The sequence below is a fragment of the Oryctolagus cuniculus genome, chromosome 9 (genome assembly GCF_051225735.1).
Source record: "Oryctolagus cuniculus isolate XC-2025 breed Fujian yellow rabbit chromosome 9, ASM5122573v1, whole genome shotgun sequence".
In the NCBI taxonomy this organism is placed as follows: domain Eukaryota; kingdom Metazoa; phylum Chordata; class Mammalia; order Lagomorpha; family Leporidae; genus Oryctolagus; species Oryctolagus cuniculus.
The window spans coordinates 92879073-92903332 of NC_142875.1; the positions used below are offsets into that span (position 1 = coordinate 92879073).

Below are 24260 nucleotides of genomic sequence, written 5' to 3' on the forward strand. Positions count from 1 at the left end.
CTGTTGAGCAGAAAGTTGAACCAACTTTAATTTTTTTAGTCGGAATTTTCTAAGTGGCACTGGCCGGTATGCTTGTGGAGTTTGTCATTGTTTTTGCTGTTAAACAGCTTGGTGCCTTAAATCAGGGCATGGATAAGATTAAATTTTTTTTCCTCCCAAAGTGTTATGCATGGTTTCATCTTGCAGGTTTCATCTTGAGCAACTTCTTGGCCCTCCTTAAATGTTATCCATTTGTAAACTGATGATTTCTTTGCAGGCACTGATCTCATAAGCTTTTCATAAAACATCAGTGACTTTACAATTTTTCCATCCAAGCTTCACCATGAATTTCATATTTGTTCTTGTTTCAATTTCAGCAGAATTCATGTTGCTTTCATAGAGAATGCTTTTAAAATCCTATCTTATCTTCCTTAGTGTGTCAAACTAGATCCTGGTAAGAACTGAACCTGCAGCAGGATCTAGAAGTGGTGGTGGGTCTGAGGAAATTGAGTGTTGAAGAACAAGGTGTAGCCTGACTCAGAGCAGTGGCAGTGGCTCCTTTTAAATAAATATTAAAATATCTTTTTAACAAAGATTTTTTGGGGTGGGTATTTAGCCTAGAAGTTAAGATGCCTGCATCTCATGTCAGAGCACCTGGTTTCAATACCTGACTTTGACTCCTGGTTCCAGCTTCCTGCTAGTGCAGACTCTGAGAAGCAGTGGTGGTGGCTCAAATAGTTAGGTCCCTGCCACTCATATAGGAGACTGGATTGAGTTCCCAGCTCATGGATTTGGCCTGGTGTAGTCCAGGTCATTGTAGGCATCTGGGGGAGTGAACCAGTGTGCAGGGGCTCTCTGTCACTATCTCTCTCAAATAATTTTTTTTTGTTCAATTCCATCTACAAGTTCAAGTGCAATATAAATAAGACTTAGATGACTTCTGTAAATCAGTCTGAGAAAGCTACTATAATTATTGGCCCTGAGGTTATCTCAAGGAGTGGCTGATTTTTGCTCTTCTCGTATTTCCTCAATATTTCTCTGTCCCTAGAGCAGAAAGTACCAACTATGTCACAGTGCAGTGAGAAAAGGCCCAGTTAGCTTCCAGGATAATTTCAGTTTTGCTGAATATTTGAGTCTATGAGGCTTCTCAAATTTTCTCATATAGAATGTTAAAGTTGAGATTGTGACTTAGTGCCCATGATATGGGGTTGACCTGATAGTGTTCATGACACACACTCCAAAGAAAAGCAGATGTTTGGTTTTCGTTCTTGTGTGAGTTGTGGGGCCTTGGGACTGAATACACGTGAGACTACATTTCTGGAATAAGGATGCTAGGGGCATCCCCAGTTTAAGCTTTTCTGGAATGCTTGGCTTTCCCATCATTCCTGCCATCGAGGGAGTTCCTTTGTCTTATTTTAAAGTTTGTTTATTTATGTGAAAGGCAGATGAGTTGGGGGGGCGAGAGAGAGAGAGAGAGCGAGAGAGAGTAAGCGCTTGGCTGGCTATCTACTGGCTCATTCTCCACATGACTGTAATAATTGCCAAGGCTTGGCCAAGGGAGAGAAGGAAAGTAAGGGAACAGCTGGTTTGTGGGGAGGATGAATTTTGTCTCAGACACAGTGGGTGGGAGGTGTTGGCTTAAAATCGAGGTTGGTTTGTCCACAAGTTTGGAGAGGATGTGTGAGCTGGAGAAGTGGATTTCGAAGGCTTCTGCAGAAGGCAGGTTTGTTCTCTGGGATGGCTGAGGGCACAGGGACATGAAGGGCAAGGGAGGACCTAGAAGCTGGGAGGCAGCAGAAGCAATCAGCGGAGAGAAGAGTGTTGGGCGAAGGAGGAAGAGCAGTCAACAGTGTCTGGTGTGGCCCCGGAGACGATGGCAGGGCCAGGGTCTGGGGGGGATGAGGAAACTCCCCTTACAGGGTAATTGGGAGTCCCTGCAGATCCCATTCTCTGTGGTCTGGCTCACTGGAAGTCAAGGAGAGCGGGGAGAGAGAACACAGGGCACATCAGTGTTCTGAGGTGGAGGAAAGGATGTGGTCAGGGTGCCTTCAAGAGAATCATGTGTTCTCATTTTGCAGTTTTCTTAATGTCTTCCTCCTTTTGTTTTTTTTCCTCTTTGCAAAGCTTAGGGTCTCTCCTGGGTCCCTAGAAGTGATGACAATCTTTACTGGGGTGTATGAGGTGATTCCAAAAAGGTCATAGAAATGGATTAAAAGATGCATTTATTTCAATGCAAAAACATTTTGAGGTCAAGCCATACATTTTTCAGACAATACACTTTCTGTGAGCTTTTTGAACACCCTACTTATATCAGTACTTGCCTCGAGGAGATTTTCAGGTGACAGACACTTGCTTACTCCATGACAGGTAGAGTTACTGTCACCTGGAGCTGGCAGTCAGGTACTTGGAACACTTGTCAAGGGGAAGAAAATCGCCCGAAAGCCGTGAACCCAATCTCAGACTGAGGTGTGCGTAAAAGTGTCCCAGGGCTCAGAAAACTGGGGACACTGCAAAAGGAAGTCAAAAGTTGGGGGCAACAGGGCCACCTGGCACGCACAGCAGAGTGGTCGGTGGCCTCTGACACTTGGGCCATGATCCGAGGTGCATGGCCTTTGCTTTCCTGGGGCCTCTGTCTCTCCTCTCTCCCATGCACCTCGGTCCCAGCACGTGATTAAGCAGCACTCCTGGGCTAATGGTCCTCGGGTTTGGATTTCAGGGCTGGGAGCTTTCAGGCGGGTGGTGTTGGCAGGCAGCCCAGATTGCTGGAATGCATGAGCTCTGCCCTGTGGGCTGGTCGTTTGGTTGATCAGGTTCCTGCTCGTGAATACGGGAGAACAATAGGCATGTGCCTCCTGGGCTAATTAACTGTGTGCGTACTCTTCTGGCTGTGCCCTTGGCTGGGCCCTGTGCACTCTGTCATTGCCCTGGGTGGGGGAGGGGCATGCCTTGAACATTGCATCACCTGGACAGCCCTGCAGGCAGAAGGAGGCATCAAGGAGGTAGATCAGGCTTGTGATTGCATCCTGCTTGTGGCCACATGGTGACATTAGATCAGGAAATGACCCTGTGTAGAGCCACTGTGCTTCTTTTGGCACAGTTGCAGGCTTGCCTGGAGGAGGTGTCGGTGCAGACACGCCTTCCGCTGCAGCGCCCACCAGCCCCGTGTGATGTGACTGCTTCAGAGCACTGGGGATAGTTTATTTTATTGGGGAGGGCACAGTTCTTCGTGTGTCATTTGCGGTCAGTGTGTCTGGCCATTTCGGTGCGAAGTAGGCTTGAAAGGAAGGCCAGGATGTAGAAGGCTTTGGAGGTCAGGGGTCATCAGCCCACTTCTTCACTTCTTGGGGGCATATAAAGTCCAGATTAATGGATTCTGAGATTTGGGAGAGTCAAAAAAAGATCTCAAATGTTTGACAGGAAAGATAAAAGGGATTTTCACTCAAGATCATCTAACCTAGATTTATATAAATTATAGAAGATTGCATTTATTTATTTAACAAAAATATTTACAACAGAGCATGATAAAAATAATAATACTTTTTTTTTTGAGATGGAGACAGACAACAGGGACATCTCCCATCCACTGGTTCATTCTCCAAGTAGTGGCAAGCCCAGAGCTGGGCCAGGGCTGGAGCTGGGAGGCAAGGACTCAACGCAGGTCTTCCACCACCTGGGTGGCGGAAGGGACCCAAGGACTTGAACCATCCTTGCTGCCTCCCAGGATCAGCAGCAGCAGGAAGCTGGAGTCAGGAGTCAGAGCTGGATCTTTCAAACCCAGGCACATAGGATGTTGAGGCTCTAAATAGTTGCTCAACCCTTTGGCCGAATACCCACCCTACCGAAGGAATCTTTTAATAAGAGGGCTTTCCAAGTAGTGGTGAAGCATAATTAGAGGTTGAACTTCCGTCCTTTTAGGTTTTCATTTAGTTTGAAACATAAGGGACATCTGAGCCTCACCTTGAAAACCTTCTCAGTTTAGATGGAGAATGGTGGTGGATGGCTGAGAAGTTGGGACCGACTGGGGCCTGGTTGTTCATGGTTTCTGAAGGCAAACTTGACTTCTTTCCTGAGGCATCATTCTTCATGTTCCCACGTTGGGTTTTGCCCTATGTTGTTGTGTTCTGCTCTCATTCAATGTCTTCCTCAAGAGTTTAGACTTAGATCCTCCATTAGACAGTCTCAGTGAGTTATGGTTGGGGAAATGATGTTCACAGTATTTTTCCCTTAAGTTATTAAAACCTGAGAAGAAAAAAAAATGAGGTTGTTACCACTATTTATAAAAATTATTTTGATTAACCCAAAACAATGCACATGCCTCTGGGGTACATCGTGGCCCCCTGGAACATGCACAAGCATACAACATGTACTGATCAAACCAGGGAAGTTTTGTCTCCACACCTCCATCGTCACCCACATTTGGAGCCTTGGAGCCCTTCCCTCCCAGCCACTCCCAAAGTCTACTACAGCCTACTGTGAACAACAGGCTGCCCATTCTGTGCAGGGCACCAGCACTGACTCCTTCCATCTGACTGTATTTTGGCACCTGTTCTCCAACTTCCAGAACAGACCCATGTTTCCAAATGCATCTGGAAAGTTCTTCGTGCTACAGCACCTCCTTGTCTGTCAAAGTGCAAGTCTCTAGCCTGGGGCATTGGGATCACCCGGGAGCTTGTTTCAAATGCAGAGTCTCAGGTCTTCCCAAGAACCCAGGCAAGAAGTAGGTACCAGCATGTCTTGAATCTGAAATTCTCTGTCATTTGTTCCTTTAAGAACTTGGCGTGCGCTCTCTCTCCCTGGCTCTGCCCCCTGACAGTATTTTTTCTGTTTTGACTGCTAATCCTGAGACCACCCCTGGAACACCTAGATTTTGCTCCACGCAAAGTGTGTGAGGTGATTTGACAGTTAGAGACCTTCCTGTTAACAGCCATTATAATAAAACATTCCCCTGAACCAAATTCGGCAATTATTAACATGTTTAAACAGAAAACGATGTTTACTAAGGCATTCTTCCTGAGGCTTAACATATCCTGTGAAGAGGGTGGGTGGGGGCAGGGGCATAAATGGAAACATTAGCTGTACCTGTAGTTCAAGGTAATGTCAGAACGAGAGGTAAAAAGACCTCTTCCTTAGAAGCTGGGAGCGGAGATCCTTTTACAGATATGATTGTCCTGTGATAACCTTGGCATTGAAGTGGCTCCATTTGAGTAATTAGAGGATGTGCTTAGTGGCTGGAATTCTCCCACCTGGGTTCTGCACGGAGAGCATACCTGTGCAGAACATCCGGTTGTCTTGCAAGTGGAGTCACTTGAACAAACAGGGCCTCAGCTATATTAGAGCACACATCTGTGTCCGCAGAACCCAGACGGATTTGCTTATCACCGTGTCCTCAATGTGTGGTTCAAAGCACTCCATCGGTATTTCCTCAATGAATGAATTGTGGCAGAATTTCCTTCCTTTTCTTTTTCATATTTACTTATTTGAGAGAAGGAACGAGAGAGAGAGAGAGAGAGCGAGCGAGAGCGAGCGCAAGCAAGCTCATTCACTGGGTCACTCCTCAAATGCTTGAAATGGCTCAGGCTGAGCCAGGGCTGAAGGCAGGAGTTGGTAACGCACCCCAGGCCTCCCATGTGGGTGGCAGGGGCCCAATTAACTATTGGATCCAGCACTGCTACCTCACAGGGTCTGCATTAGCAGGCAACTGGAGTCTGGAGCCAGTCATTGCATGTCGGTACTCCGACGTGGGTCGCAGGCATGCTGATTGGTATCTTGACCGCTGGGGCTAAGAATACTTGAAGTTCTGAGAGGTCCACCTGCTCATCTGTCAGAGGTCAGGCGGGCTGCACTTTGCTCTGACAGTACAGTGGAGGCAAGCACACCCTCCCTCTCAAGCCTGTCTTTTTTTTTTTCTTGTCTGCAGTGAATGAGCCAAGATGATGAGTAGACCTTTAACATGGACATGCAGAAGTCTTGGTTTCGTAAGCTTGATGTCTCCCAGACCTCAGGGACACTGAATCCGGTATTGCACTCCATGTAGGAATTCCCTGTACAATGTGGACTCATTAACCCAGCCAACTTCCCTCACTGTTTGCAAGGTGTGCCACCTGCCAGGGGGTATTGTGGTACCATGGCAACATGAGAGATGCCAATTTCTGGTTTCCAGTTCACAGTTTAATGAGGCAGTCCTTTCTAAAGTGATGCTGTAATTTCTTTAAAAGAAATGAAAGTGTTTGAAAGGAATCCAGAGGAGGGAGCAGCCAGCTCCTCCTGGGGTGATGGTGAAGAGGACATGGTTGGCTCCATGCCCATGAGACTCTCATAAATACCTTCCGAATCAGGTGTCATTCTCATGGCAGACAAACAGTGACATATTAGATGCAAACTGTGGTCCAGGCCCAACTCAAAATGCTTTCCCTGTGCTAACTTGCTTAATCTTCACCAAGACTATTAGCTTACTGCCCCCATTTCACAGATTAGGAAATTAAGGATGGAGAGGGCAGGTAAAGGCTGGAGAGGGCAGGTAAAGGCTGGTGCAGGCAGAGAGCAGCAGAGCAAGGAGTTAAGGTTAGGCAGTGTGGGTATGAGCCCTTGCTGGAAGGGGTCCTGCACAGAAGGACTCCCAAGGCAGAGGGGTGAGGTTTGGGCACAGCTGGGGAGGAGACAGGGACCAGGCTGGTTTACAGACACAGCAAATCACTTAGTGTCACTTCATGTGCCCGTGAGCAGAAGCTGGAGGGGCAGGTAGGGACTAGATCCTGATTTTATTGTTACTTTGAGGAATTTAGTATTCAACTTCAGGTGACAGAGAGCTATCAGTTTTTTGTTTTCTTAAATTGTGGTAAAATACATGTAGTATAGCATGGACCATTTTCAAGGTATGGTTCTGTGGCATTCAATGCATTCACATTGTTTGGCAGTCATCACCATCTACCTATCTCTAGAACTTTTCCATCGTCTTAAATGAGTCTCTGCACCCCTTAAACAATAACAAAAAAACGCCCACAGCCCTTTGCAACCACCATTGTGCTTTTGGCCTCTGAATCTGACTGCTCTAGGGACCTTATATAAGTGGAGTCATATGTTTTTTGTCCTCTTGGGGCTGGCTTATTTTGCTTAGCATCCTGCCCTGGTTCATGCATGTTGTAGCAGGTATCAGAATTTCCTTTCCTTTAAGGCTGTATAATATTCTACTGTACACATTTTGTTTCTCCTCTCTTCTGTTGATGGACACTAGAGTGGCTTCCACCTCCAACCACTGTGAATTGAGGGATTCTAAGCTGGGGGATGACATATTCAGATTCACATTTTAGAAATGTGGAGGAGAGCTGGCGCCGTGGCTCACTAGGCTAATCCTCTGCCTTGCGGCGCTGGCACACCAGGTTCTAGTCCCGGTCGGGGTGCCGGATTCTGTCCCGGTTGCTCCCCTTACAGGCCAGCTCTCTGCTGTGGCCCGGGAGTGCAGTGGAGGATGGCCCAAGTGCTTGGGCCCTGCACCCCATGGGAGACCAGGAGAAGCACCTGGCTCCTGCCATCGGATCAGCGCGGTGTGCCAGCTGCAGCGTGCCAGCTGTAGCGGCCATTGGAGGGTGAACCAACGGAAAGGAAGACCTTTCTCCCTGTCCACTCAGCCTGTCAAAAAAAAAAAAAATGTGGAGGAGAAAAAGCCAACTTGTTGCTAGAGTAGTTGAAAGGAGTGAGGGGAGACTGGAGACATGTTTGAGCTTGCTGGGATATCCCAGGGGACAGACACTAAGGGTTTGCACTAAGGTGGGAGGTGCAGAGGAAGTGAGAGGAGGGACAGATTCAATACAGTTAGGGGACAGGAACACTAGGTGTTAGTGCAGTTGGAAGGGGCTGTTATAAACGAGGGGAATTTTTTTTTAGCACTTCCGTGTTTGTCCTGGTAACTGGGGAGACAGTAGTGAGGAAGAAGGCAGGAATTCAGGAGGTGAGCGCTAATACTCGCCTCCCAAGTTCTGTGCAACAATGTAAGCTGCATACTGTATTTTTTTTTTTTGGTGAGAAAGTCTAGAGCTTTCATAAGACAATTATGAAATCTGTGTCCAGCAAAACCAAGCAACAGCAGGACTGACAGGCCGGATTCCAGAAGGGTAGGGCCGGGGGTTAAAGGGCACCGGCAGGGAGATGTGTCTCACCTTGGCCACAGGTGAGCAACGACCGTCTCTAAGAGGAGGAGACATGGAGGATGCCATCATCTTTCTGGCTGGGCGGGTGGTGGTGGTGCAGGTAAGTTGAGGCAGTCGCCATCCAGTCCTGGCATGTGTCTTTGTGGAGGAGGCAAAGTGTTGCAGGCCCTGAAGAGTGAGATAGTTGCTGCCCAAGAGTTCAGAAGAGAGTGGTGATGTTTGGGGTCTCAGGAGTGGGGACTCACGGGAATTCTTGCCAGAACTAAGGAGGGAAGAGTGGCTGAGAACATCCGTGCAGGATGATGAGGTCCCGGGCGCTCACATTAGCCGCCCTGCCCGCTGGCCAGCGCTCAGTGTTGAAAACGTCTCTTATTGAGTCAAAAGTCAGTTTTCTCGTCTTCCGTCTTTCCTTTTTTAAGCCAACTCTTACCACTTTATTCCATCAGCTCCATAGAACTAACCATCTTTGCCCAAAATGTGGGCCTCATTACTCAACCCGGAGTCTAACTGTGCTGTGATTGGTGAGCGGCTTCCCTTCTCCAGCACCGAAGGTTGATTAATCCAGGGTGGAAGTTCAAGGACGTTTCTCCCCTGCATGCCCAGCTCCCAGCCCAGTGCCTGGCATGTGTTATGTATTTGCTGAATGAGTCTGCAGAAATCTCTATCAGCGATAGAAAGTAATCTTTACAGCTTAAAATGGAAGTAGAGGAGATTAAATGGAGATAAAATCAAATGATGGACTTGCAAATACAGATAAGCCACAAAGCACTATACACATGTTAGTTATTATCCTCATTATTTTCTTAACCTGGATGAATTGTTTCTGAATTCAGAATCCGAGCTTTGCTGGTAACTACACAGCTTCGTCACAATGTTGATATTCTCTCTCCTCAGAGCCTGCAATCCAGATAGCCCTACAGCTGTCCTGATTATTCAAGTGAGTTTGGATTAAGCATCTTGAAGCTCAGTGGGCATAGAGAATGCTTTTCCCTTCAGCTTAAAATATCTGTATGTCTCAGAGAGATCTGCATCCTAGTGTTCTCCAGCATCTTATTTAGTGGAGAAAAATTAGAAACTCTGCTCACATATTTTATTGTGAAAAATCTTGAATACACAAAAGCAGGGGGAAAAATTCTAGTTGGCACTTACTTATTCATCAACGAGATTCAACTGTTATTGATATTTTGCTGCTTTTCTCAAACTATCAATTTATAAAATATTTGTTAAGGGCATTTAAATATCTTTTTCCATAATTAAATTTTATTCCCACCTACTTTAGGCTGCATCTTTAAAAGATAGGACAATTTTGTTTTATAATCACACTGCCACTTGCACACTTAATAATTAGTATTATTCCCATAATAAAATTTTCCTAGTTGTTTAAAAAATGCTTTCTTACACTTGATTTGTTTAGCTGAAGTTCCATGTCTTGGTCAGTTCAGGCTACTAAAACAAAATATCCTAGGGAGGGTGGCTCAAACAACATTTATTTTTCAGAATTTGGGAGCTTGGGAAAACTTCAGGATGCTTTCTTGCTGTGTGGTCACGTGGCAGAGGGATCCATGCTCTGGTCTCTTCTTTTCTTGGAAGGGCACCAATCCCATAATGGGCACTCTGCTCTCACGACCTCCCTTACACCTAATTAACTCCCACAGGCCCCACCTCCAAATGCCTGGGCTTCAGCACATGCATGTTATGAGCTCACAGACCTGTTCTCCTCCTCCTCCTCCTCATTTTTCTTCTTCCTTCTCCTCCTCTTCCTCTTTCTTCCCTTAAGATTTATTTGTTTACTTGAAAGGCTGGGTTACAGAGAGACAAAAGGAGAGACAGAGAGAAAGAGAGAACATCCATCTGCTGGCTCACTCCACAATGGCTGCAACTCCTGGAGCTGGGTGGATCCAAGCTAGGATCCAGGAGAATCCTCCGAGTCTCCCATGCAGGTGCAGGACCCCAAGCACTTGGGCCATCCTCTGTTGCTTTCCAAGGCACCTAAGCAGGGAGCTACCTGATCTTGAACCCATGCCCAAATGGAGTGCTGGCACCACAGGTTATCTGCTACACAATAGCGCCAGACCCAGAGATCAGTCTTAATGCTCCATAAATATACCACACATTGCACTTGTTCATAATGGCTCTTGAGTCTCTTTGACTATAGCGCAGACCATCCCCCTTCATGTTCTTGTTACAGAAACTCGGTCAGTTTTCCTGTCGTGTGTCTCACATGTTGGATTTGTCTGTTGGCTTCCTTGTTCAATCATTTGACTTGCCCCTCTACCCACTGTATTTCCTATAATTAGAAGTTAGTTTTAGTAGGTCGGTTAGGTTCAGGTTCATCATTTCTGCAAGACTATGCCATAGATGATTCTGTTTGCTTCCATTGCTTGTGTTGAGGGGTCTACAACTTCTGGCTATGCCACCTTCAGTGATGTTAAGAATTATCATGGATTTCAGGGGTAGAACCAGAACAGAGTAATTTTTTAATACAAAAAAAATATTTATTGGTAGGCTTTATCAAACACCATTTATATAACTTATTGTGGTCAATTTTTAGTGCTTTTATATTTTTGATGGCTCACATATTTAACCACTCTTTTGGATTTGCTCTTATTTCCAATTAGAAAATGACATTCTTCAGTTCTGGGATCTCATTTATCCATATAACGCATGGTGTGATATATAGTAAGAATTCTAAAATTTGTGTTGTGTGGAAAACAAGGAAGAGATAAAAACAGGTAAAAAAAAAAAAAAAAGAAGCCATGGTTCTGTTTCTACCTTTCTAATCAGTGACATCTATAATGCAGTGAATATGGCACCGAAGCCACTTGTAAAAACATAAAACTTTTCAAAAAACTTGATCAAGCTCCAAAAATCAATAATCCCTTTTACATATTATTAAGTACAGTAATTTTCATTCACTTTCTATAGTTACTTTTCTAGAGATTTTTTTAAAAGTTTGATCATTTTAATTAATTTTATCCTTTACATTTAAAAATACTCTGAATTTCTTTTTTTTAACTTTTATTTAATGAATATAAATTTCCAAAGTACAGAATATTGATTACAATGGCTTCCCCCCCATAACGTCCCTCCAACCCGCAACCCTCTCCTTATCCACTCCCTCTCCCCTTCCATTCATATCAAGATTCATTTTCGATTCTCTTTATATACAGAAGATCAGTTGAGCATACATTAAGTAAAGATTTCAACAGTTTGCTCCCACACAGAAACATAAAGTGAAAAATACTGTTTGAGTACTGGTTATAGCATTAGATCTCAATGTACAGCACACTAAGGACAAAGATCCTACATGAGGAGTAAGTGCACAGTGACTCCTGTTGTTGACTTAACAAATTGACACTCTTGTTTATGGCATCAGGAATCACCCTAGGCTCTTGTCATGAGTTTCCAAGGCTATGGAAGCCCCCTGAGTCCACTGACTCTGATCATATTTAGACAAGGCCATGGTCAAAGTGGAAGTTCTCTCCTCCCTTCAGAGAAAGGTACCTCCTTCTTTGATGACCCATTCTTTCCACTGGTATCTCACTCGTGGAGATCTTTCATTTAGGTTTGTTTTTTTTTTTCCAGAGTGTCTTGGCTTTCCATGCCTGAAATACTCTCATGGGCTTTTCAGCCGGATCTGCATGCCTTAAGGGCTGATTATGAGGCCAGAGTGCTGTTAGGACATTTGCCATTCTATGGGTCTGCTGTGTATCTTACTTCCCATGTTGGACCATTCTCTCCCTTTTTGATTCTATCAGCTAGTATTTGCAGACACTATTCTTGTTTATGTGATCCCTTTGGTTCTTAGTCCTATCATTACAATCAATTGTGAACAGAAATTGATCACTGGGACTAGTGAGATGGCATTGGTACATGCCACCACAGAGTAATTTTTAACATTATGTATCAAAACATTGGGGCAGGCATTTTGCATTGTGGTTAAGATGCTGGGTTGGGATGCCTGCATCACAGGTCAGAGTACCTGGGTTGAGTTCTGGCTCCACTCCCAATTCCAACTTTCTGCTAATGTGCACTCTTGGAGAGAGTAGGTGATGGCTGAAGTAGTTTGGTCTTACTATCCACGTGGGCGATCTGGATGGAGTTCTTGGCTCCTAGCTCCAGGCTTCAGTTTGGCCCAGCCCCATGTTGTTGTGAGCATTTGGGAAGTGAACTAGTGAATGGAGATTCTCTTTGCTTCTTGGTCTCTCAAAAAATTACATATTATATTTTTCCCCTCAAATAATAGCTGGTAGTACTTGTTCAAGTCCTGACTGCTCTGATTCCAATTAATCTACCCACTAATGTATCTGAGAAAGCAGCAAAGGATAGTCCAAGTAATTGGTCCTCTGCCACCCATGTGGGAGGAGTGGGTGGATCTCCAGGTTCCTGGCTTTGGCCTGACCAGCCTTGGCCATTGTAGCCATTTGGAATGAATCAACAGATGGAAGATCTCTCTCTCTGTATGTATTTCTCTCCCTCTCTCCCCTACTTCCTATCAATCCACTTTTCAAACAAAATAAATCTTCAAAAAATTTTAAAAAATTAATAAAAATTGGTTGTAGATCCTTCAAGCATTTCTTCATAATATACATTGCTTTACAATCATCTCTTTCCACTTAAAACATACTGGAAACATCTTTTAATGCCTCTACGCACTGTTTTGCAATGACATTGGCTGTCTAGTAGTTCTTGTGAGACTATAAGAATGTATTTAATTAATTGATCACTTTTAATAAAGATTTATTTCTTTAAAAGGCATTACATCAGAAAGAAAAGGAGACACACACACATTGAGAGAGAGAGAGGGAGAGAGAGAGAGAGAGCAAAGAATCTTCCATCTCCTGATTCACTCTGCAAATGACTACAACAGGGTTGGATCAGGTCAAAGCCAGGAACCAGGAACTCTAACCAGGTCTCCCACATGGATGGCAGGGGTTCAAGTACTTGGGTCATCTGTCACTGAACACACCAGGAGGGAACTGGATTGGATATGGAGCAGCCAGGACTGAACGATGCTCTGATATGGAATGCCCGCATCACAAGCAGCTGCTGAACCAGCTGCACCACAATGCCAGCCCCTGTTCACTACTTTTGTACAACTCATGAAAATCCTAAACCCAGTGCCCCAAATGCTCATCCAGATTTGGCCTCCAGCTACTCTGAGAGCAAAGGGCGATGGCAAGTCCAACTGCTACCTGGGGCTGTGGCTTTTTTCTTCCAGAAGAAGAAATGGGTGTCCTGGGAGCGCTTTCCTCAAGTGTTTGACATACGTTCTGCTTCACGACATGATCCAACTTGTCTGGTGTTGGAGATGCCACTTCTCAGCCTAACATCTGATTTCATGTGCACCCTCATTCCTCAAAGTGTACTCTGGACCCAGCATCATCTAAGACATCTGGGGATCTTCTTGGGAGTGCAGAATCCTAGGCTGTGCCTGAGCCTGAGGTCCTGTGAATCAGAATCTGCATTCTAGAAGATGTCCTAGGGTGTCCTAAATTCCCGTCATCCCTGGCTAGGAAAGCAGACAGGCTGCAAGGTGCATGCAGGATAGACACGGGGCACTGAGTCATGGAGAGTGTCTTCCCAGGGGTAACGTGGGTGTGCTTTCACTCTTGAGTGCAGGGAGAAGCCAGTGCTGCATCTCAGAGAGGAGCCTGGGATATGGAAGTCAGCCTGCATCTTCACGACCACGTGACTAGGTAAATCATCAGTGATCTCATCTCCCATTTTCCCTCTGTATGATGGAGACCCTATTCCTATTTCATAAGGATGATCTGAGCTTTATATACAGAGCACTGAGCCCAGTGCCCAGTGCCCAGTATGATGTCATTGCTCAGGGAATGTTCACTACTGAAACAATTATTGTTACTTGTCAATAAAGTGGAGGTTTTATTAAGCAGGGCAGTGAGCATGTGCCACTTGATAGTTATTATTTCTGGAAATATGAGGTCACTTCAAAAAGTTCCTGGAAAATGGAATTAAAAGCTAAGTTTGCTTTGGCGCAAAAAATTTTGAAATCCAGGTGTAATTTTTTTTCATAATGAACATTTCCATGAACTTTTTCGGTGTGTCTTCAACATGCATGGATTTCAAAATATTTTTGCACCAAAATAAGCTTACATTTTAAATTCATTTTCTATGAATTTTTAAAGAAGATTTATTTATTTATTTGAAAGGCAGAGTTACAGAAAGACAGAGGCAGAGAGAGAGGTCTTCCATCTGCTGGTTCATTCCCCAAATGGCCGCAACGGCCCGGAGCTGGGCCTATTTGAAGCCAGGAGCCAGGAGCTTCTTCCAGGTCTCCCATGTGGATGCAGGGGCCCAAGGACCCGGGCCATCTTCTATTACTTTCTCAGGCTATAACAGAGAGTTGGATTGGAAGGGGAGCAGCTGCTTCTCAAACCGCAGCACATATGGGATGCCAGCACTGCAGGTGGTGGCTTTACCTGCTATACTACTGCACCAGCCCCATTTTCTATGAATCTTTTGAATTTCCCTTGTACTTTGCAAATTGGGATGGCTAATGCTTTTAATATTAATATCAAAGGTTATGCAGAACCTTTTCCTTCTAACTTCAGCTGCAGAAGTCATCAATTTCAGCTGCTCGTCCCGTGTACCCAAAGTGATAAAGTACTTTAGGTTGAATATAGCCAGGCTACGCTTAGAACACCTGTGTAATAGGCTACCCTCTTATTCTTTTAACCAAAGGAGAGCACAAACCAAACCAGGCCCAAAATACCAAACTCAAGCTTCCTATCACCCTTCCAAAAAGGTCTTTCTCTTCAATAGAGACTGAGGCTTAAACATGCTTTCATTCTGAAGAGGTCGTGTTCACAAAGCACCTTCATCTTTAAAAAGATCTGTCTCCCTCCACTTTCAGAGAGTTCCAGGGGAGCAATGCAACAAAGAACGTCTTGATGGGTTACCCAGTTAGCTGTATTTTTTAAAATCGGTGAAATAAAACTACTACTGAATATAGTAGGATGTAGTATGGACTTTTTTCAACCCTTAAATATTTGTAAAGCAAGTCTTAGGGCTTGAGGCCCATGGTGATGGAGGATTTATCCATGATAACATGCTTCTTAAAGATGGCTCTCTTGACAATTAGAGGTCGAATTCTTATCCTGGAATGGAGCCAGACTGAGTAAAATACCCTGAGTTCTCTCTCGTGTGAGGGAAACACATTCTCTTTGGGGCATTATTTAGTTCCAGTGAAAGGAATCCACCCTGCTGCCAGGTATAAAAATGAGTTGGCCTTGTATGGATAACCCCTGAACTCTTGGCATTCTCTGAAACAGGGGATATCTCTTCCCCAGCTACTTAACCTCGGCAGGCACGCACACCTTCATCACACCTGCGCCATTCTCCTCCCAACATGTTTTCCTGCCTCAAGTTACTGCTGAGAATTGGGCATTTTCACTTTGAAATGAACCCCAGGATACTGCTGCATAGATTTTTCTAAAGGTGATAGGATGAGTGCAGGGCAGAGTCACTCCCCCGCCTTTACATGAGGGTGTCTCCAGGTTTACTCTGCTCAGTGAGGGAACAAGGGCAGGTCTGCACGACCGCGGATGCGATTAAGAAGCTGCTCTCCAGACAACCCGGCCTGGGCCTGTAATTCACCTGCTTGGAACATGTGAATGGCAGAAATGACAAGGACATAGGAAGGCACTTCAACATTTTTGTGCAAAATAGAGTTAAAAGGATGAGAGAAGGAGAAGTCCTAAATCTGTAAAATCGAAGATAGTAATGGAAATGTAACAACAGACACAACAGAAATAAAAAAATCATCAGAAACCACTACAAAGAGATGTATACTAACAAATTTGGGAACCTGGAAGAAATGGACAGATTCCTGGACACATACAACCTTCCTAAACTGAACTGTGAAGATATAGAAAATCTAAACAGACCCATAACCATGGAAGAAATTGAATCAGTAATAAGCACACTACCGAAAAAGAAGAGCCCAGGACCAGATGGCTTCACTGCTGAATTTTACCAGACATTTAGAGAACAACTAACCCCAGTTCTTCTCAAATTATTCAAAATGATTGAAAGGGAGGGAATCCTCCCAAATTCTTTCTACAAAGCCAATATCACCTTAATTCCTAAGCCTGGAAAAGACACAACAGAGAAAGAAAACTAGAGACCTATCTCCCTGATGAACGTAGATGCAAAAATACTCAACAAAATTTTGGCAAACCGAATCCAACTGCACATCAGAAAGATCATTCACCCGGATCAAGTGGGATTTATCCCTGGTATGCAGGGATGGTTCAATATTCGAAAGTCAGTCAATGTAATACATCACATTAATAAATTGAGAAACAAAAATCATATGATTATCTCAATAGATGCAGAAAAAGCATTTGACAAAATACAACACCCTTTCATGATGAAAACCCTAAGCAAATTAGGGTTAGAAGGAACATTCCTCAACACAATTAAGGCAGTCTATGATAAACCAATGGCCAGAATCATATTGAATGGGGAAAAGTTGGAGGCATTTCCATTGAAAACTGGCACCAGATGGGGATGCCCACTCTCACCATTTCTATTCAGTATAGTCCTAGAAGTGTTAGCCAGGGCCATCAAGCAAGAAAAAGAAATTAAAGGGATACAAATGGGAAAGGAGGAAATTAAACTATCCCTATTTGCGGATGGCATGACACTATATATAGGGGACCCGATAAACTCCTATAAGAGACTATTGGAACTCATAGAAGAGTTTGGTAAAGTAGCAGGATACAAAGTCAATGCTCAGAAATCAACAGCCTTTGTATACACAGATAATGCCAGGGCCAAGGAAGAACTTCTAAGATTAATCCCATTCATGACAGCCACAAAAGCAATAAAGTACCTTGGAATAAATTTAACCAAGGATGTCAAAGACCTCTATAATGAAAATTACAAAACACTAAAGAAAGATGACACAAAAAAATGGAAAAACCTGCCATGCTCATGGATTGGAAGAATCAATATCATCAAAATGTCCATTCTCCCAAAAGCAATTTACAAGTTCAATGCAATTCCTTTTAGTATTGTTGTTGTTGTTGTTGCTCTGTTTGTTCTACATAAGACCACTGGTTGAACTCTGTAATCATTGCACAATCATTCTTAGGTGTTTAAAATTAATAGAAAAGTGATCTCTGTCAAACATAGGAGTGAGAATAAGAGAGGGAGGAGATATATAGGTCGACACATGCTCACTTGGACTTACCTCCAATGGTGGAACTAGAAATGTGCCAGGGAATTTCAGCTCAATCTTACCAAGGAGGCGGGTACCAATGCCAATGCACTTGGTAAAGTGATAAGTATAAATACACAACCGATAAAAAAGATAGGGTAGGGCCGGCGCCGCGGCTCACTAGGCTAATCCTCCGCCTAGCGGCGCCGGCACACCGGGTTCTAGTCCTGGTCGGGGCGCCGGATTCTGTCCCGGTTGCCCCTCTTCCAGGCCAGCCCTCTGCTGTGGCCAGGGAGTGCAGTGGAGGATGGCCCAGGTGCTTGGGCCCTGCACCCCATGGGAGACCAGGAAAAGCACCTGGCTCCTGGCTCCTGCCATCGGATCAGCGCGGTGCGCCGGCCGCAGCGCGCCGGCCGCGGCGGCCATTGGAGGGTGAACCAACGGCAAAAGGAAGACCTTTCTCTCTCTCTCTCTCTCTCACTGTCCACTCTGCCTGTCAAAAAAAAAAAAAAAAAAAAAAAAAAAAAGATAGGGTAAGTGTCGAAGAGATTTCACAAATAAGACCAGTGTAAGCAAACAATGAAGGATAGAATTAAAAGGGAGAGTATGATCCTGCGGGGGAAGCAGGACACACAGCAGACTCATAGAATGGCAAATGCCCAAAACAGCACTCCTGCCTCAGAATCAACCCTTGGGACATTCGGATCTGGCTAAAAGGTCCATGAGAGTCTCACAGGCATGGGAAGCCATGACACGGTGGCAAAAAACAATCTAAATGAAAGATCCTGGTGAACAAGACCCCAGCAGAAGGAACAGACCATCAAGGAGGGAGGCACCTTTCTCTGAAGGGAGGAAGGAACCTCCACTTTGATATGGCCTTGACTAAACAAGTTCAGAGTTGGTGAACTCAAGGGGCTTCCATAGCCTAGATAGCTCATAGCAAGAGTCTCGGGTGATTGCTGATGTCATAAATAAGACTGCCAATTGTTAAATCAACAACAGGAGTCACTGAGTACAGGATCCCCATGTAGGATTTCTGTCCTTAATGTGTTTTACTATGAAACTTAAAAACAACACTACTAGTTGAACAATCCCCTATACCTTGTGCGGTTGTGTGAGTGCAGCCTGTTGAAATCCTTGCTTAGTGTATACTAAGTTGATCTTCTGTATATCAAGGTGATTGAAAATGAAACTCGATGAAGGGCTGGATGGGAGAGGGAGTGGGAGAGGGGAGGCCTGCGGGAGGGAGGGAGGTTGTGGGGGGGAGCCACAACAATATGAAAGTTGCACTTTGTAAATTCATATTTATTAAATAATAAAAAAAGAACTTATGGGGGGGGAAGAAATCCATGCATAGTTTTTTCATAATATGCATTTTCAAATTATGAAAAATATTTTGGCACCAAAATAGTTGTTTACATCAAAATGAATTCATACTTGTTTTTTTTTTTAACATGGAATTCTTCCTCTTTATTTATTTGTTTCTATTTGAGTCGCAGAGAATCATAAAGACAGACAGACAGACACATACACAGACAGGCAGATACAGAGAGCTCTTTCAGCTGCTGGTTCACTCCCCAAATGTCTGCAATAGCCTGAGCTGGGGCAGGCCAAAACCTGGAGTCCAGGACTTGACCCAGGTCTCCTGCATGGGTGGCAGGGACCAAGCATGTGAGCCATCACCTGCTACTCCCAGGGTGCTCATTAGCGAGATGATGTGAGGGAAAGCAAAGCTGGAACTGCAGCTCAGGTAGTCTGATCTGGAATGCAGGCGTCCCAACAGCTATCTTCACTGCTGCTCCTAATGTCCATCCCTAATCTCATCCTTCTAATTCTGTTTTTCCTCAAGCTTTCTGAAGTTCCCCTTGCACATTTCTAGCAACACTTAGATGTGATTTATTTTATAAAATCTGGTGCAGAATATGTGTCAATTAGCTGAAAAAAATTTTTTTTCTTGCTGTAGTGTTATACCATCACTTGGGTGATAAAAGTAAAGACAATTTGGAAAAAAATATTTATTATTTGAAAGGCAGAGTGACAGAAAGAGTTGAGAGAGAGAGAGAGAGAGAGAGAGAGAGAGAGATTTTCCATTTTCTGGTTCACTCCGCAAATGACTGCAACAACCAGTGCTTGGTCAGGACAAAGCTAGGAGTCTTGCACTCCATCCAGGTCTCCCACATGGGGGGCAGGGACCCAAGTACTTGGACCTTCTTCCACTGCTTTCCTGGGCACATTAATAGGGAGCTGGATTGAAGGGGAACAGCTGGGATTTGAACTGGTGCTCATGTGGGATGCTGGCATTGCTGTCAGCAGCTTAACCTGCTGCACACCAATGCTAGCCCCAGTTGAAGTTTATAAAAGTTTATAAAATAAAAACCACATGGTAAGCAAACAATACTAATTGTTATTACTCCCATTTACATCATAATTATTTGTAGTTTTATGTCTTAAAATATTAATAGGTCCACAAAAATTTACAAATGGGTACTTATCCATTCATTTTTTAAAAAGGTTTATTTATTTATTTGAAAGTCAGAGTTACACAGAGAAGGAGAGGCAGAGAGAGAGGTCTTCCATCTGCTGGTTCACTCCCCAGTTGGTCACAATGACTGGAGCTGCACTGATCCGAAGCCAGAAGCCAGGAGCTTCTTCCAGGTCTCCCCTGCGGGTGCAGGGGCCCAAGCACTTGGGCCATCTTCTACTGCTTTCCCAGGTTACAGCAGAGAACTGGATCGGAAGTGGAGCAGCTGGGACTTGAGCCAGCACCCATATGCTGGCACCACAGGAGGCGGCTTTACTCTCTGCACCACAATACTGGCCCCAAACTTTTCCATTCTTAATTGACCATCATCACTGCTTCCTGATTATTTTGCATCTTTTTAGTTTCTTATGCTTCCAGGCCAATAATTCAACTTGATCTGCATAGTGCAACTTTCTAATTTATTCTGGCTCCATGAATACTGCCCCTGCTCTGGAAAGATGGCACATATGCAACTTCCTTTAAACCCCTGGGTTCATTTTCATGAGTGCATAAATTTCTCTTGATATGTAGATCCGTGAGTCAATGTTTACTTTTTAAAAAAAAAAGATTTATTTTTATTTATTTGAAAGAGTTTCAGAAAGAGGTAGAGACAGAGAGGTCTTCCACCCGCTGGTCCACTCCCTAGATGGCCTCATTGGCCGGAGCTGCACCAATCTGAAGCCACGAACCAGGAGCTTCCTTCAGGTCTCCCACGCTGGTACAGGGGCCCAAAGACATGGGCCATCCTCCACTGCATTTCCCAGGCCATAGTAGAGAGCTGGATGGAAAGAGGAGCAGCTGTGACTAGAACCGGCACCCATATGAAATGCTGGCACTTCAGACCGGGGCATTAACCCACTGCTCCACAGCGCTGGCCCCGCAATGCTTACTTCTTGAGCATAGCATCTGTTATCTTGGGATCCCTCATTTCTTTTGGATCTTCATTGTCTGCCATTCTATGAGTTTACTGTGTATCCCGCTTCCCATGATGGATCGTTCTCTCCCTTTTTGATTCTATCAGCTAGTATTAGCTGACACTAGTCTTGTTTGTGTGATCCCTTTGACTCTTAGACCTATCAGTGTGATCAATTGTGAACTGAAATTGATCACTTGGACTAGTGAGATGTCATTGGTACATGCCACCTTGATGGGATTTTTTGGGATCCCCTGGCATGATTCTAACTCCACCATTTGGGGCAAGTCCGATTGAGCATGTCCCAAATTGTACATCTCCTCCCTCTCTTATTCCCACTCTTATATTTAACAGGGATCGCTTTTCAGTTAAAATTTAAACACCTAAGAATAATTGTGTGTTAATCACAGAGTTCAATCAATAGTACTAGAACAAAACAAAGAGAAAATACTAAAATGGATAAAGTATTACATTGTACATCAACAGTCAGTACAAGAGCTGATCAAGTCACTGTTTCTCATAGTGTCCATTTCACTTCAACAGGTTTCCTCTTTCAGTTAGTTGCCGATCAGGGAGTACATATGATATTTGTCCCTTTGGGACTGGCTTAATTCACTCAGCATAATGTTTTCCAGATTCCTCCATCTTGTTGCAAATGACCGGAATTCGTTGTTTTTGACTGCTGTATAGCATTCTATAGAGTACATGTCCCATAATTTCTTTATCCAGTCTATCGTTGATGGGCATTTGGGTTGGTTCCAGGTCTTAGCTATTGTGAATTGAGCTGCCATAAACATTAATATGCAGACAGCTTGTTTGTTTGCCAATTTCATTTCCTTTGGGTAAATTCCAAGGAGTGGTATGGCTGGGTTGTATGGTAGGGTTATCTTCAGGTTTCTGAGGAATCTCCAGACTGCCTTCCATAGTGGCTTAACCAGTTTGCATTCCCACCAACAGTGGGTTAGTGTCCCTTTTTCCCCACATCCTCGCCAGCATCTGTTGTTGGTAGATTTCTGAATGTGAGCCATTCTAACTGGGGTGCGATGAAACCTCATTGTGGTTTTGATTTGCATTTCCCTGATTGCTAGTGATCTTGAACATTTTTCTATGTGTCTGTTGGCCATTTGGATTTCCTCTTTTGAAAAATGTCTATTGAGGTCCTCGGCCCATCTCTTAAGTGGGTTGTTTGTTTTGATGTTGTGGAGTTTCTTGATCTCTTTGTAGATTCTGGTTATCAACCCTTTAACTGTTGCATAGTTCGCAAATATTTTTTCCCATTCTGTTGGTTGCCTCTTCACTTTCCTGACTGTTTCTTTTGCAGTACAGAAACTTCTCAATTTGATGCAATCCCAAATGTTAATGTTGGCTTTGACTGCCTGTGCTTCTGGAGTATTTTCCAAGAAGTCTTTGCCAGTACCTATATCTTACAGAGTTTCTCCAATGCTCTCTAATAATTTTATGGTGTCGAGTTGTAGATTTAAGTCTTTAATCCATGTTGAGTGAATTTTTGTGTAAGGTGAAAGGTAGGGGTCTTGCTTCATGCTTCTGCACGTGGAAATCCAATTTTCCCAGCACCATTTATTTAATAGACTGTCCTTTCTCCAGGGATTGGTTTTGGATCCTTGATCAAATATAAGTTGGCTGTAGATGTTTGGATTGATTTCTGGTGTTTCTATTCTGTTCCATTGGTCTATCCATCTGTTTCTGTACCAGTACCATGCTGTTTTGATAACTGCCCCATAGTATGTCTGAAATCTGGTATTGTGATGCCTCCAGCTTTATTTAAAAAAAAATATTTATTTGAGATGCAGAGAGAGAGGGAGGGATCTCCCCCCATCTGCTGGTTCAGTCTCCCAGTGTTCATGACAGCTGAAACTGGTCTGGGGATAAAACTGGGAGCCAGAGACACAGTCCAGGTCTCCTGTGTGACCGACAGGAACCGAAACACTTGAGCCCTCCCTATTTCTAAGTCTATGTAAGTAGGAAGCTGGAGTCAGGAGCCGGAGTTGGATATCAAACTGAGGCCCTCCAATGTGGGACACTAGGCTAAAGGGCTGCTACGTTAGAAATCTTTAGGAATGATTTGCTAAAGCGTTGGCTTCAACTTCATGAATGTGAGTGAGCAGGGTTACCGGGTGCTCCCAGACAAGTCTAACACAGAATGCTTGGAAGGTTCTTGTGATTTGTTCGGGAGTTTGCTCTGCTAGGTCCTATTGTTGTTTAACTGGCAACTTGTTCTCAAGAAAATGGAAGGATGAATTATTTATTTATTTATTTTTTGGTAAAACATCGTTCAACCTCTAATGAAAACCATGCATTGGGTTAAAATTCCTGTTTCATTTTTAGACTTTCTAGTTCCAAAACAGAGTAGCGTCAGTTATGCTAATGTGAAGTTGTCATGTGAATAATAATTGCAAATATGCTTCACTCAAAGCTCCCCCATCAGGATAGATCCCTTACAGTTTTGTATTGTGATAAAAAACACCAACAGAAAATTTACCATTTTAACCATTTTTAATTGGGCAGTTCAGTGGCATTAAATGCACATACATTGTTGTGCTATCATTACCACATCCACCTCCAGAGCAAGTTCATCATCATCATCTATAATTCTGTACTCATTAAACCATAACGTTCCCATTTCTTCTTCTTTCCAGCCCCTAGACCACAGTTTTCCTTTTTTGTGTCTCTATGAATGTTACTACTTGTGGTATCTCATGTAAGTGAAATTGTCCAGTATTTGGCCTTTTGTGTCTGGCTTAGTTTGTTTCATGTAATGCTTTCAAGATTCATTTGTGTTTTGCAGCATATGTCAGAATTTCCTGTGTTTTTGAAGACTGAATAATATTCCGTTGTCATCTATCCATCCATCAATGGAAACATGGGTTGTTTCCATGTTTTAGCTATTATGAATAATGCTTTTATGAACATAGGTGTACAAATATCTCTTTTTTGTACTTTGCTCTCAATTCCTTTTGGCATATACCCAGAAGTAGGATTGCTGGATTGTGTGGTAATTCTGTTTATTTTTTTTAAACAAGTACCATACTGGTTTTGGTAGCAGCTGTGCCATCTTGCGTTCTCACCAGCAATCCCCAAAGCTCCGGATTCCAGTGTCTTGGCATCCTCACCACAACTTGTCATTTTCTCTTTTATCTTTCCTTACTTATAACCATCCTGGTGAGTGTGGAGTGGATCTCGTTGTGGCCCTGTGTTCGTTGTACGTCTTCTTTGGAGAAATATCCTGGATTGTTCAATTGTTTTTGTCAGTTATTAGAGTGTTTGCGCTTGCAGACCCGAGAGAGTGCAAACGATTTCATCAGTCAGGCAAGCAACATCCCTGACCTTTTCCAGAAGGCATGGCACCCAGCTTGTGCTAAATCCCATCGGGACAGCAATACAGATGGCCGCTTGCACAGAGCAGCACTTGGTATTTTCCTACAGAGTAATTACCTGCAATTTATCAAGGGATTTTTAAAGGGGCTGAAAACAGGACTGTAGGATGCAAAAGAG

General features: G+C 43.9%; 1 protein-coding gene across 11 annotated transcripts in view; it reads left to right on the forward strand.

Annotated features, from left to right (window-relative positions):
* LOC149124667 (uncharacterized) overlaps window positions 1–24260 on the forward strand; it is a 136071-nt gene that overhangs the window by 31596 nt on the left and 80215 nt on the right. For 6 of the 11 annotated variants that reach the window (XR_016213398.1, XR_016213397.1, XR_016213402.1 and 3 more), the window contains exon 2: window positions 13746–13822. The gene's annotated coding sequence lies outside the window, so the exon portion shown is untranslated. Of the gene's footprint in view, window positions 1–5896; window positions 5996–9017; window positions 9061–13740; window positions 13823–24260 lie in introns of all 11 variants that reach the window. The other 5 variants (XR_016213403.1, XR_016213404.1, XR_016213395.1 and 2 more) reach the window with 3 other exon arrangements.